Source organism: Lissotriton helveticus, chromosome 12 (assembly GCF_964261635.1).
Source record: "Lissotriton helveticus chromosome 12, aLisHel1.1, whole genome shotgun sequence".
Lineage (NCBI taxonomy): Eukaryota > Metazoa > Chordata > Amphibia > Caudata > Salamandridae > Lissotriton > Lissotriton helveticus.
The window spans coordinates 621,151,771-621,166,462 of NC_136073.1; positions in this window are offsets into that span (position 1 = coordinate 621,151,771).

Genomic DNA, 14,692 nt, shown 5'->3' on the forward strand with positions numbered 1-14,692 from the left:
GAGAAATGCATGGAGCACCTTTTGTGCCCCAGGCAGTGTCTGGAAAGCATTCACGGAATGTAGCCCTCCCTGCCCCAATACACTAAAGCCTGTCTGGACAGGAAACCTAATGTCCAGGCCTCCCCTGCCTGAGTTTTGTCCAGCAGCAGGAGGGCAGACTATGTCTGTGGCAGCAGCATCCATTTTGTGATGCTGGGCTCTGTTTAACTCTAACCGGGTTTAACAGTAACTACATGTCTTCTCCCTATAGAAGGTTGTAATGCTACCCCCGCCGCCAGAATTGGCGGGGGTGGTATTCCAAAGTGTTTGACACCTTACACAACATGTTTTGATAAAGCCAAACCAAAGTTAGCATTAACTGCGAGGATTATAATGCACGTAAGAGTATATGGTGTGGCTATATCATAGAACAGCTATAAGGAGATTGTTCCGAAAGCTGCAGAGGGGCTCAGCTCATGCTAGGGCACCCTCTCACATAAAACCAAACACTTTGCCTCCAGGATTGTCAAGGCCTGCCATAGGAGTAACTTATAGTTTACTATGTGTATATAAGGTAGATATAGGTATACTATATCGAAGTAAGGGGTGATTACACCACCTTACCCAGGCTGTAAGAACAGACCTGTGGTGTCAGTTGGAAGGCTAACCAAGGGTGGAACAGTACATGCTGCAGCCCCTGGTAGGCCTAGGGTGCACCTATGCCCTGGGTACCTAGGGTACTCTATAGAGGGGCTCACAAGGGTGACCCAGTAACCAATCTGGTATGTACCAAAAGTACATGGATTCCATTTTATAGAGTAAGCAGGTAGACTGGGGCCCTGAATAGCAGGGTCCCAGTCCAACTAAGTCTAAAACCAGCAAAACACCAGGCAAAAAGTAGGGGTAACCATATAGTCAGAAATCCAGCTTCCTACAAATCCCCTTTGCTCCTGAGGGTCCTTGAGGGCCAACTATCCCTCCTGTTACCTCCAGTAAGTCCCGCTTAGCAGGATTGCTGAGAGGTCACTGGAAGCCCTGGGCGCTTTCTCAACCACTCTGGAAATGCGCCTCCTGGCACACTACTGGCTGAGTGATGAAGTCCCTTTGAATGCTGAGGGTCCTTGGGGTCCAGGAACTCCTTCTGTTATCCCCAGTAAGTCCCTGTTAGAAATGGGGGTCTCTAGTTGGCAACGGTTTGCACCTTTGTCCAAACAGGGACCCTTCTTCCTAGTCAGGGTAAGGGGGATACACTTCTAAAATAACCTCTGCTCACCCCCTTGGTTGCTTGTCAGGAGCAGACAGGCTTATTTCAGAGGCAGTGTGTAAAGCATTTGTGCACACATACATTAATACAGTGAAAACACTACAAATGTACACCACACCAGTTTAGAAAATAAGTAAACTTTATCTAAACTAAACAAGACCAAAATGTCAAAAATCCACAATACAGTACTAAAAATATGATTCTGAAAAGTTGGAAACAGTTCTGTACCAAGAATATGTAGGATGCAACACTTTTACACAAAGTACCTTGGATGCGTTGAAAAAGGCAAGCAAATAAGGGTCGCAGGGAAGGTGATGCATTGATTCCTTACACTCAGGGAAGGTGATGCATCGGTTCCTTGCTCCATGGGAGGTGATGCGTTGGTTCCTTACTGCTGCGCAGGGGAGGTGATCCGTTGGTTCTATACCAGACAGGAGGTGATCCGTCAGTTTCTTACTGCGTGGAGAGGTGATGCGTCGGCTTCTTACTGCATCCGCCAATGATGTGACAAACTTGATGGTTCGATGCGATGTGTGATGATCTAGTACGATGCGATGCGTGAAGACCTGGGATGCGCTGCAGTGATTTCACCGACGAGGAGGCGAAGCGGACGACTTTAGATGAGACTTCTGGAAGCGCTGAAGATGACAAATGTCACAGTAGACCCTTCCACCCTCGACCTCCCATGGAACAAGTAGGGTAGTGTTCTAGGATGCTCTCGCATTAGTACTATACAACAAGGGGTGATTGACCCTTACAACCCCGTTTCTTTTAGTGATTGATCCTTTATAAACCATGTGTAAAAAGGCAGAGCCTATTAACATCACTTGGTACAGACGAATGCTATGTGCCCTTCGGGGACCCGGAAGCAGAAACATGTTGACCATATATAGTATGGTGAAGGGATAATAAGTTCCCATATCACCGCCCACCTCTTTTAATACCATACATTTGTTCCTTTAATTAAATTAGTCTTTTGACAAATGTAATGGTTTTTAGATCACTTTTCACTAATTCACGGACCACCACTTACTTTTAGAAGTGCATCCCTGTCTCTAGGTGCATGCCCACCCTGAATTAAACTGAGTTTTTAGAGGGCGAGGACGGCCTATGATGAAGCATGACACCAGGTGGTGTGTGAGACCAGTCCTTCACTTTTTGTGAGATGCCCCCACTGGACATGCATCTCTAGAGACCCTGTAGGAACCTGTAGGAACCCCAACTAGGTACAGCCCCATTTGGGTTTATATATTCAACCTTGTCCCCTCGATGCGTCAGTTCTACTCCAATAGGTCCTGCGTCAGAATCAGTGCAGTGACCTCGGATGTCATATCGGTGCACAGGATTCATTGAATGGCAGACACTTCAGCCGCGAGCAGGCATTGTATCGATTCTTCGGGGTGGCGATGCATCAGAAAATTCTTCTCGCACCAATGCAATGCGTCGGAAACAGGTGATGCATCGATGTTCACAGTTCTTGCAGTTTCCAGTCCCAAAACAACCTCCAAAGGTCCAGAACACTGGCAGGCACCTCTCAGCAGGTCCGAACTCCAAGCAAAGGAGTTCAGGGGGAACTGGGGGAGAAGTATTTGTGTCCCTATGACTTCAGAACAGGAGACAAGCTCTAATTTAAGCCCTAGGAGATCTTCCTCAAGCAGGGGACACAGCGGACAGCAAGGTCCTTCTCCTTTCTTTTGCAGAAAGTAGCCACTGCAGGCCAACCCCAGACATCAAACAGCACAGGGGCAGTATTCCTCCAGCTCAGCTCTTCTCCTTGGCAAAGGTTCCTCTTGATTCCCAGAAGTGATCTTTGAAGTATTTTCTATCCCTGAGACTTCCAACAAGAGGCAAGCTCTACTTCAAGCCCTTGGAGAAAACTCTAACAGCAGCATAATGATAGCACAGTCCAGTCCTTTCCCTGCCCAAGTCAGAAGCAACCACTGCAGGCCAACCCCAACAGCACACAGCACAGGGGCAGTACTCCTCCTTCAGTTTTCCTGGTTCTTCTTCCTGGCAGTTTCCTTAGTCCAGCAGTAATCTAAAGTTCAGGGCTCTGGGCCCCACTTTTTGTATCACAAATTCCTTTGTTCTCTAGTGGCAGAGAAGCTCTTAGCCCAGCCAAAATCAGTTCTTTCCTCTCTGGTGCAGCTGCCTGGCAGGACGTGGAGATAGCATTGTCCAAGACAAGCCAGGCCCATTCAGGTGTGAAAGAAATCTCCTCCCCCTACTCTGAATGCAGCCCAGGGCTATTCAGCCCAGCCCGACTCATTCAGGAAAGGCAGGACACATATCAACCCCCCCATGGCTGTCTGAGAGAATGCACATCCCTAGCCCCTGTCATTACAAAGCCAGACAGTCAATACACAAACCAGCAGAGGCACACAGGATTGCTAAGCAAGAAAATACCCACTTCCTAAAAGTGGTATTTTCAAACACAAAATAGAACAAGCATTGGAAATGCAATAGGTCTCGCATTAGAAAAGTTGGAGCTATTGGTCTTGTAAATTGACAAATATTTTATTTATTTGTTGGTTTTTAAAACAGCTAAATTGATAGCTTTGTCATTTACAATGCCAATAGTTATAACTTTCGTGAATGTGACACCTATAGCATTTGGAATGCAACACTGATTAAGAATTCTATTTTCAGACTGCATGTGATGCTAAAAAGAAAGAAAATGAACGTTGTTATCAGGTAATTCGAAATAAAGGGAGACACGACCTGGCGGCCGTGAGAGAGAGGGGAGGTGCGAAAACAAACAGAAACAAGTCGGGCGGCACAACAGGGGCTGAAAAAAAAAGGGAAGGCTGAAAAAATAACACGGCCTGGCGGCCGTGAGAGAGAGGGGAAGTGCTGGTGGCTGGGGAGGGGGAGGAGAAATGGCATGGCTTAAAAGACGTAAGCTCACAATTAGTGTTTAGTATAGTGTACCGCACAACTGGCATTTTGTAACTGCTGTTAGTACCAGATATATAACAGAACTAACATTACATCTACAAAAAGCCATAACTATTGGCTTTGTGAATGTTAAAGCCCCAAGATCTCAATCGGCACCCATTGCAGCACCTTCTTGGACCGGCCCACTTAAAGCCGTAAGTAAAGTGTAGTACTACTGATGTTTAAACATATTGAAGGCATACGCAATTAATTGAAACGCTTCCAAAACACAAATAAGCTAAAAATTAGGTTTTAGTATAGTGTGCCGCCGAACTGGAATGTTTCTACTCCTGTCAGAGCAACCACATATGTAACAGAAGCGAAAATACACCTAGAAGCAGCCATGGCCATTGGCTTTGTCAATAGTTGTTCATGCACAAATAATGCAAAACGGTGCAATACATTAGTCCTGAGTTAGCGCTACTTACAATTGGCCAAAAACAAAATACAATGTAAAACCCTGAAATGTTGTGGAGTTAAAATCTTGTTTTTCCCCTAGGGTGATGGTAGAAACGGAGAGCCCGATTGGCACATGTTGCTGCACCTGCTTGGACCCGACCCAATTAAAACCTTAAGTAAAGGGTAGTGCTAAGAATGATCAAACATATGGAAGGCATACGCAACTAATAAAAACGCTTCCAAAGCACAAATGAGCGAAAAAATTTGTTTTAGCATAGTGTGCCGCCTAACTGACATGTTTGTACCCCTGTCAGTGCATCCATATATGTAACACAAGTTAAATTACACGTACAAGCTGCCATGACTATTGGCTTAATAGTTGTTCCCCAAAAAATAATTAGCACAAAAGAAAACTTTAGCTGTACAAATAGTAATAAAAACGGTTTAGTTATTACGGGCGAATTTGTAACAATAGGCAAACGTTGGAGGTTTCGGAGTTTGCAGAAAGCAGGTTGGAGTCAGAGCGCTGGCTCACCATTCAGTAATTGTGGACAAGCTTGTGATCACTGGGTAAGATTATAACTTAAATGAAATGTGAAACTGGAAACAAACTTTTAAGAGACTGCTACGCAAGGAATATTAAACGCATTAATGGTGAACGAAGTTAAAGTATTCTCATTTCAACCGAATGGCAACGGGCGCCAACTAGCAGGAAACGCAGCAGGAGGTGGTGCGGGACGATCGTCGAATCAACAAAAACAAGAACTACAGCAGGCAAAAGCAATGAAAGGCTTTCACGCCAGGCCGGGAAACTGAAAGCACGGCCGGCCGGCCGTGAAAGCCTTTGATGCAGCAGGGGGTGGAGCGGGAAGAGCTGCTGGCAGCACCAAGCTGGGCAACAGATGGCTGGTGATTTGATGCTGTGCACGCGCATTTTAACTCATTGCGCTTGCGCATTGAGCTAAAAGCGCACATGCACTTCATCAAATCGCCAGTCTGGTTAAACTCTGTTTAAGCCCCTATAGTCTCGCTCTGCTCAATGCACATGCGCATTGACAGGCGAGACCTAAAAATCATCTGGTGGTCTGATGGTGGCTTTGCGGATCCGTGGGACGGTTGCGAGGGCGAGGCTGGCGGAGCGGAGTTGGCAGGTGGGAGAGTAGAACGAGAGGCAGTTGTTGAGGTATTCGGGGCCCATGTCATGGAGTGCTTTGTGTGCGTGGGTGAGGAGCCTGAACGTGATACTCTTGCTAACAGGGAGCCAGTGCAGGTTTTTCAGGTGGGCCGATATGTGGCTGTGGCGAGGGACGTCGAGGATGAGTCGTGCGGAGGAGTTCTGTATTTGCTGCAGTCGCTTCTGTAGTTTGGCTGTGGTTTCTGCGTATAGGGCGTTCCTGTAGTCCAGCCGGCTGGTGATGAGGGCCTGTGTGAGTGTCTTTCTGGTTTCTGTGGGGATCCACCGGAAGATCTTTCGGAGCATGTGCAGGGTGTTGAAGCAGGAGGATGAGATGGGTTTGACTTGTTTGGTCATCGTGAGCGAGGAGTCCAGGATGAATCCCAGGTTGCATGCGTGGACTGTGGGTGACGGTGCGGTGCCCAGCGCAGTGGGCCACCAGGAGTCGTCCCAGGCAGATGGGGATTGTCCGAGGATGAGGACCTCTGTTTTGTCTGAGTTCAGTTTTAACCAGCTGAGCTTCATCCATTCCGCGACTTCCTTCATTCCTTCCTGGAGGTTGGTTTTGGCGGTGGTTGGGTCTTTGGTGAGGGAGAGTATCAGCTGGGTGTCGTCGGCGTAGGAGATGATGTTGGGGTTGTGTTTGCGTGCGATGGCAGCGAGGGGGCTCATGTAGATATTGAAGAGGGTTGGGCTGAGCGAGGAGCCTTGGGGTACGCCGCAGATGATCTTGGTGGCTGCGGATCGGAACGGTGGGAGGTGGAATCTCTGGGTTCTGTTGGAGAGGAACAAGGTGATCCAGTCCAGTGCTTTTCCTTGGATCCCAGTGTTGTAGAGGCGGGTTGTTAGGGTGCTGTGGCAGACGGTATCAAAGGTGGCTGAGAGGTCTAGGAGGATGAGGGCGATAGTCTCCCCGTTGTCCATTAGGGTCCTGATGTCGTCGGTGGCTGCGATGAGGGCTGTCTCGGTGCTGTGGTTGGCTTGAAATCCGGACTGGGATGGGTCGAGCGAGTTGTTAGCCTCGAGGAAAGCAGTCAGCTGTTTGTTGACGGTTTTCTCAATGACTTTAGCCGGGAAGGGAAGAAGAGAGATGGGGCGGAAGTTCTTGAGGTCCTTGGGGTCCGCTGTGAGTTTTTTCAGAAGGGCGTTGATCTCTGCGTGCTTCCAGCTCTCTGGGAAAGTGGCTGATGCGAAGGAGTTGTTTATGAGGTTCCGGAGGTGGGGTGCGATGATGGCGTCTGCTTTGTTGTAGATGTGGTGGGGGCATGGGTCGGAGGGAGAGCCGGAGTGGATGGTGTTCATGACGTGGGTGGTGTTTTCTGTGCTGATGTGGGTCCAGTCATTTAGGGTGGTGGTGGGGGCGTTGGTTTGGAGACTGGAGGCGGAGTCTGGGTGTCAAAGCTGTTGTGTATGTCTGCGATCTTGCGGTAGAAGAACGTGGCGAGAGAGTTGCAGAGGTCTTGTGATGGTGTGATGTCGTTGTTGCTGGCGTTGGGGTTGGAGAGCTCTTTTACGATGCTGAAGAGTTCCCCGCTGTTGTGGATGTTGTTGTCCAGCCGCTCTTTGAATGATGTCCTTTTGGTGGTGCGGATCAGCTGGTGGTGTTCGTGAGTGGCGTTCCTGAGGGCTGTCATGTTTTCTGTCGTCCGTTCGTGGCGCCAGGTTTTTTCGAGCGTGCGGCATGAATTCTTTGAGTCTTTCAGGGCGTCGGTGAACCATGTAGTTTCTCTGTTGGTGTTCTTGCCTGGGGGGTTCTTCAGCGGCGCGAGGTTGTCGGCGCAGTTGGTGATCCACTGTGTGAGATTGTGAGCTGCGTCTTTGGTGGCGGGGGTGGCGGCTGGTGGGTTCTGGCTCAGTGATGTGGTGAGCTGGTCTGTTGTGACTTTGCTCCTGCATCTGCGGGGGATCTGTAGCGAGAGGTGGTGAGCTGTAGTCTTCTTGTAGGTGAAATGGATGCAGCTGTGGTCGGTCCAGTGTAGTTCGGTGGAGTGGCTGAAGGAGACGTGGTTGCTGGCGGAGAAGATGGGGTCCAGCGTGTGGCCGGTGTAGTGGGTGGGGGTGTTCACCAGTTGCTTGAGCCCGAGGTTGGCGAGGTTGTCGAGCAGGGTGGTAGTGTTGCTGTCGTTGTTGTTCTCTAGGTGGAAGTTCAGGTCCCATAGGAGGATGTATTCTGGTGAGGTTAGGGCATGCGGGCTGACGAAGTTGGCGATGGTTTCGCTAAATTGTGTGCTTGGGCCCTGGGATCTGTAGACGAGGGTTCCGCTGAGTATGGTTTTGGGGTAGGTGCGGATCTGGAAGTGTAGGTGTTCAGCGGTGGAGAGTGTGTCTTCGGCGCTGGTCGTGACGTTGATGGTGTTCCTGTAGATGATGGCGATTCCTCCTCCGGTTTGGTTGATGCGGTCCTTCCGGGTGATCTTGTAGCCGTCCGGGATGGCTATGGCGATGTCATCCAGGTTTCCGTGAGGAGGGCGACGTCTGGTGCCGTTGTGTCAAGGAGGTCCCAGAGTTCGATGGCGTGTTTGTGGACGGAGCGAGTGTTGAGGAGGAAGCACTTGAGGTGGTTGTTGTTGTTGTTGCTGGGTTCGACGGTCGGGGTGTAGGGTGGGAGGCAGGTGAATTTGCAGGCTTGGCAGGTGAAGGGTCCGTGGGTTTGCTTCGGGGTTGCTCGGTAGCAGGCGGGTGGCCGTCTGGGGTTGAGTGCGTTGAGGGTGGTGGTGTCGTATCTCAGTCGGGCACTCTGGCACAGGCGTGGGCCCGGGGGTCTGGCACTAGGCGCAGTCCAGGCGCAGACGGGCGCAGACGGGCTTGCCTTTGGCACGCCCGCTGCGCGGTCGCCGCGAGGCCTCCATAAGAGGGAGAACACAGTTACCGGATACCAGGGACGAACCCTCGGCAGCGACGGGGCAGAGACTCAGGCAATTACGAGGAGCCGTGCGGCGTGGGGGGTGACCTGGGGTCAGGTCACACTCACCTTCGCCGCGCGGCCTCCATAAGAGGCCAAGTGGGAGGGAGGAGCAGCTGGGAGGCGGGAGCGGGGGGCCAATGGGCGAGGGCAGGGGAAACAGAAGAGAAAGGGGGCGGGCCACGGGGGAGCAGCGGCGGGAAGCAGGGAGCTGGGGGGCACAAGGGCAGGGGCGCGAGGAGCGCCTGACAATACGCTACAAAAACAAGTTACAATCTACAGTCCACAGCAAGTACAGAGAGAAAAAACCACATCAAAGTACAGCAAAGTATGGAGAGGGAGAAAACAGTTACCGGATACCAGGGGCGAACCCTCAGCAGCGGCGGGGCAGAGACTCGGGCAATTACGAGGAGCAGTGTGGCGTGGGGGTGACCTGGGGTCAGGTCACACTCACCTTCACCGCGCGGCCTCCATAAGAGGCCAAGTGGAAGGGAGGAGCAGCTGGGAGGCGGGAGCGGGGCGGCCAGTGGGCAAAGGCAGGGGAAACAGAAGAGAAAGGGGGCGGGCTGCGGGGAGCAGCGGCGGGAAGCGGGGAGCGGGGAGCGGGGGGGCACAAGGGCAGAGGTGCGAGGAGCGCCTGACAATATACTACAAAAACAAGTTACAAACTACAGTCCACAGCAAGTACAGAGGGAAAAAACACAGCAAAGTACAGCAAAGTATAGAGAGGGAGAACACAGTTACCGGATACCAGGGGCGAACCCTCGGCAGCGGCGGGGCAGAGACTCGGGCAATTACGAGGAGCTGTGCAGCATGGGGGGTGACCTGGGGTCAGGTCACCCCCCAGGTCACCCTATCCTATGGAACAGATAGCCTTTTAATAGTGAAAAATGAAATTGGCAGTATGTCACTATCAGGACATGCCACAAACATCAGAGTATGTCCCACCTTTCACAAACACTGCACCATGCCCACAGGGGTAACATGGGCCTATCTTAGGGGTGACTTACATGTAAGAAAAGAGAAGGTTAGGGCCTGGCAATTGTGTGCACTTGCCAGGTCAACATTATAGAACAAAACAGTTGCCAATGCTGGGACTAGTTCCTCATCAATTCGTAGAAAAATCTCATGAACTGAACAATGAAATATAGCTTTAAAGATTGCTATTTATTTGTATGCAAAGCTTTTTAAACCTTCATTTGTTTTCTCAAACAGTATTATTAAGTGTGCATTTGAAAAAAGTGGACAAAAACATTACATTGGAAGACAAGTATTTACAAACCACTTACAAACAACTTTTTTGCCATAAATCTATACATTTGGCCAATCTAACATTCCTATCACATTCACACCACATTCATCCTTGAATCAAAAACAACAAGAAATTCCTTGCCACCTTCAATTATATAATATCACATTTGAAGTAGCCCAATACTTTACAAGTTTCAGTAAATCATAGAGATTGTTTTCTTATTAATAAAGTTGGCTTCTAGATGGCTAGGGGACAGGTCGGTCGACGCGTTTCGAACCACTATTGTTTGCAGGTTCTCATCAGGACCAAAGATTCTCTACAACCAAAACAACAGAAAAAAAGTTTGTAACTCCCTATATTAACAGACCATAGGCCAATGGTCTAACACAACTTCCTCCATACGACGTTTCCCTACCTTCAGTGATCCAAACAAATTAGGAATCCATATGTATCAAACTAATCCGTCACATGACCCAACTCACTGGAAAAGGAAGGAAACAAAAAATTCAAGAAAAAACCTGACATAGTTTTTTGGCACCCTACAGCTTCTCGTGTGTTTCGAGACGCTTACCGTATGATATACGATTATCCTGGCAGTGGTGTCACTCAAAATGTATTTAATCCATGCAGAGCCGTTGGATGATATCCTCTTCTGAAAACAAAGACATTTATTGCTAATTCAGTAATCCACTTGTGAACTAGTAACTAGCTGACTAACTCATTCTAAAAGAGCTTACCCCGTATTTCAATAATCGGGTGTGTCAGTTGATCTGCAGCAGCCGCTGCTTGGCTCACAGGCATTCGATAGTCCTGGAAAACAGCCCCGGATAAGGCGGGCATTAGTATTAAAACCTGTTTGACAAACTTAGTCGCTTGTCAACGTGTCTTGAACAAATCACTCTCACCTTTCAATTGGAGTTATTTTCGGCGTATACGTCCTTCACATTCGAGTGTTAGCGTTCGAATGGCGTTGAAGTGCAGAACGGGACTAATGCTTCCTGTTTGGTCACATGTTCGACTTCCGGAGTTATGGAATTTCTTGTTGTTTTTGATTCAAGGATGAATGTGGTGTGAATGTGATAGGAATGTTAGATTGGACAAATGTATAGATTTATGGCAAAAAAGTTGTTTGTAAGTGGTTTGTAAATACTTGTCTTCCAATGTAATGTTTTTGTCCACTTTTTTCAAATGCACACTTAATAATACTGTTTGAGAAAACAAATGAAGGTTTAAAAATCTTTGCATACAAATAAATAGCAATCTTTAAAGCTATATTTCATGTTTCAGTTCATGAGATTTTTCTACGAATTGATGAGGAACTAGTCCCAGCATTGGCAACTGTTTTGTTCTATAATGTATAGGCTCAGCCTTGCTGAGTAAGAGCCAGGACCCAGTCTTGTTGTTAACTTGCCAGGTCAACATGGCAGTACCAAATTTTCACAGATACTGCAGTGGCAGGTCTGAGTTACATTTACAGGCTGCTCATGTGGGTGGCACAATAAGTGCTGCATGCCCAGTATCAGCATTTGATTTACAGGCCCTAGGCATACAAGTCCACTGTACTAGGGTCTTACCAGTAAATCAAAGATGCCAATAATGGAATCACCAATTAATGAACACAATTTACATGGTGCGCATAAGCACTTCAGCACTGATCAGCAGTAAAGTTCTCAGAGTCATAAAACAACAAAAACAGTGGCCAAAACAGAAGGCCACAAAGCAAAAAGTCTAGGGATAAACCCGCTGGACAAGCCAGGTCTAACAGTCCCACACAGCGGGATTGCTGAGAGGTGTTTGGAGGCCATGCTCCCTTTCTCCACCACTCTTCAAACGCCATTCCTGGCTCACTACTGGTTGGTGGATACAGTTTCCTGGGATGCTGAGGATGCTGAGGGTCCTAGGGGGCTAAAACACCTCCTGTTACCTCCAGTATGTCTCTCACAGTAGGATTGCTGTGAGCTGGTCGGAGGCCCGCCCACTTTCTCTACGAATCCGCAAATGTGAGTACTAGCTAAATAACCATAGAAATTAATTTAAAAAAACAAAGAAAGTTAGGAAATAGAACATAAAAAACCTTAGAAATTCACTTAAAAAAACAAAGGTTACAGGGACGTTATAGTTAGGAAATAGAATTAAGAAAAACATAGAAATTCACAGAAATAACTAAGGTTTTAGGGATGTTATAGCTAGGCTAAGATTTCACTCGTACAAAATCAGTGAAATGCAGCAGTTATGGTTACCTGAGGTAACTATAACTTATGCCCCCACAATGCACTGCTTAGGACCTGAAACAATACATCTCTCATGTGATGGCCAGTCACATCACTGATGACATCTCAAATGATATCACTGATGACATCATCCACAGAACCACTCTTATACCCACTCACACCGCCATACAATGTTTCATATGCCCACTCACAAACCCACAGAGCTACTCACATACCCATTTGCAGACTCATACCAGTACTCACACTCACTCCTCCATAGAGCCACTGACACACCCACTGAATCACTTACGTATACAGCCACTCAAACAATCATTCACACAACCTAACAGTGACTCATGCAGCCAGTCACTCACCCTCACAGCTACTCACACATCCTTACACTCATCGATATAGCTACTCACACACAGACTTTTTCACCTATACAGCCACTCACACACCCAGTCACACACCCATACAGCCTCTCAACACAGCCACTCATTCACCCATAGAAGCACTCACATACTCACTCACACACCCACACAACCACTTACATACCCATTCACACATCCATACAAGAGCTCTTATATCTGCTCACTCGCCCCTACAGTCATTCACACAGACACTTTTTCTCAAATGCAACCATTCACACACCAACTTACTTAACCAAACACTCACTGAACCAGCCACTCACTCACCAATACAGCCACTTGCATACCCAGTCACTCACTCATACAGTCCTCCAGACACTCACCCACTCACCTATACAGTCACTCATACAGCCACTCACTCACCTATGTAGCCAGACAAACCCACTCACTCAACAACATAGTCACTCACACACCCACTTACTCACCCACACAGCTACTTACACACCTACTTCTAATATACCCATACAGTGGCACTCACACACCAACTCACACACCCATACAGCTACTCACACATCTAAAAATACACACACTCACTCATGCACCAATGCAACCACTCAGATACCCACTCACACACCCATACAAACACTGACTCAATCACTCACACACCTACAGACCTAGTCAGAAATCCACTCACTCTCCCATACAGTCACTTATGCATGCACTCACACACCTGTACAGCCACTCATACACTGATATAGACAGTCACGCACACACTCAGATCACACATGTTAGAGATAGTGTCACTCATTAGTAGTACAACTAGTATACTACTCTATTTTTTGTAGTAGGTTAGTATATATGTTTAGAACCCATAAACTAAAAAAAAAAACATTTACACTCACTTGATGATGTAATCAGTGATGTCATTGACCATGCCATGATTGATGTAATATGTGAGGCCCTAAACAGCGCATTGCGAGGGCAAATGTTATAGTTATCTCAGGTAACAATAACTGCTGAATTTCACTGGTTTTGACAAGCGAAGTCTGAACCTAACTTTAATGTCCCTGAAACCTTTGTTTTTTTCGGGAAATTTCTACGTTTTTTAAAATTCTATTTCCTAACTACTACGTCCCTGTAACCTTTAAATTTTTAAGTGAATATATGATTTTCGGTGACATTTATGGAGAGGGAATACAGGTGCTTTTGATGCTTCCACATGTGATCTGATTCTTATAAGGTTAGGCTAGATGAAAAGTAATTGTCATCTCAAGGGTATGTGCTGAGCAGCAACCACTTGGGAACTCTAGAGGAGCATGCCGCTTGTGATTAATATGGCGGTTTTGAATGAAAGAGGTTCCCGCTTGGAGTAAATGGGTACATAAACTTCACTGAATACAACCAGTTCCTTCCGGGGACCAACATCTCATTGCATTTCTGAATTTTCAGTTTCCCGAATCCTTGTAACTTTGCTGCCCAGTTCCTTGCAATTCCCAGACAAATACCAACGTGATGGCCTCAAAGGGGGTCCTTTATCTTTATTTTAACAGTACAGTCTTGAAGATGATCTCATGGATGTTCAACAAATGAGACCGAAACAACCAATCTTTCGTCTGAATGAAACATCAACCCACAGCCTATCTTTTCTCTGGACAATTGATAACACCCATAAGCATCTTGTTTTTTTCTTCAGACATTTTCTAGTTGTATATATGAAAGTGGGTACCAAGTAGGTTGACATAAGTTCAATAACTTTGAAATTTTGTCTTCACTGTAACAGACACTGTCAATGTGCCATGAGATATTATTTGTTTTGAACCCCTATTTGAATCTGTTTGAACATTTGCTTTTTTGCCAATACAAATTCAAAAACACATACACCTACATACCCAATTAGTCTTTCTCTTCAAATTCCTTTGTATAACTTAAATAATAATCAATTAATTTGAAATGCGGTTTATAGACATCACCAAGTAATAATAATTGTGTTTGAAATGTTGTAAGTGAATCCCTTGACCTACATCATATTATTGTGAGCTATTTTGTACTTACTTTCAGGCTTTTAATGTCATACTAGTTTATAGAATAATGTGTACAAAAGACGCTTGTATGATATCATCAGTGATATCATCAATAATGTCATTTGAGATGTCATGAGTGATGTCATAAATGATGTCATGAGTGATAGAATATGTGAGGTCCTAAGC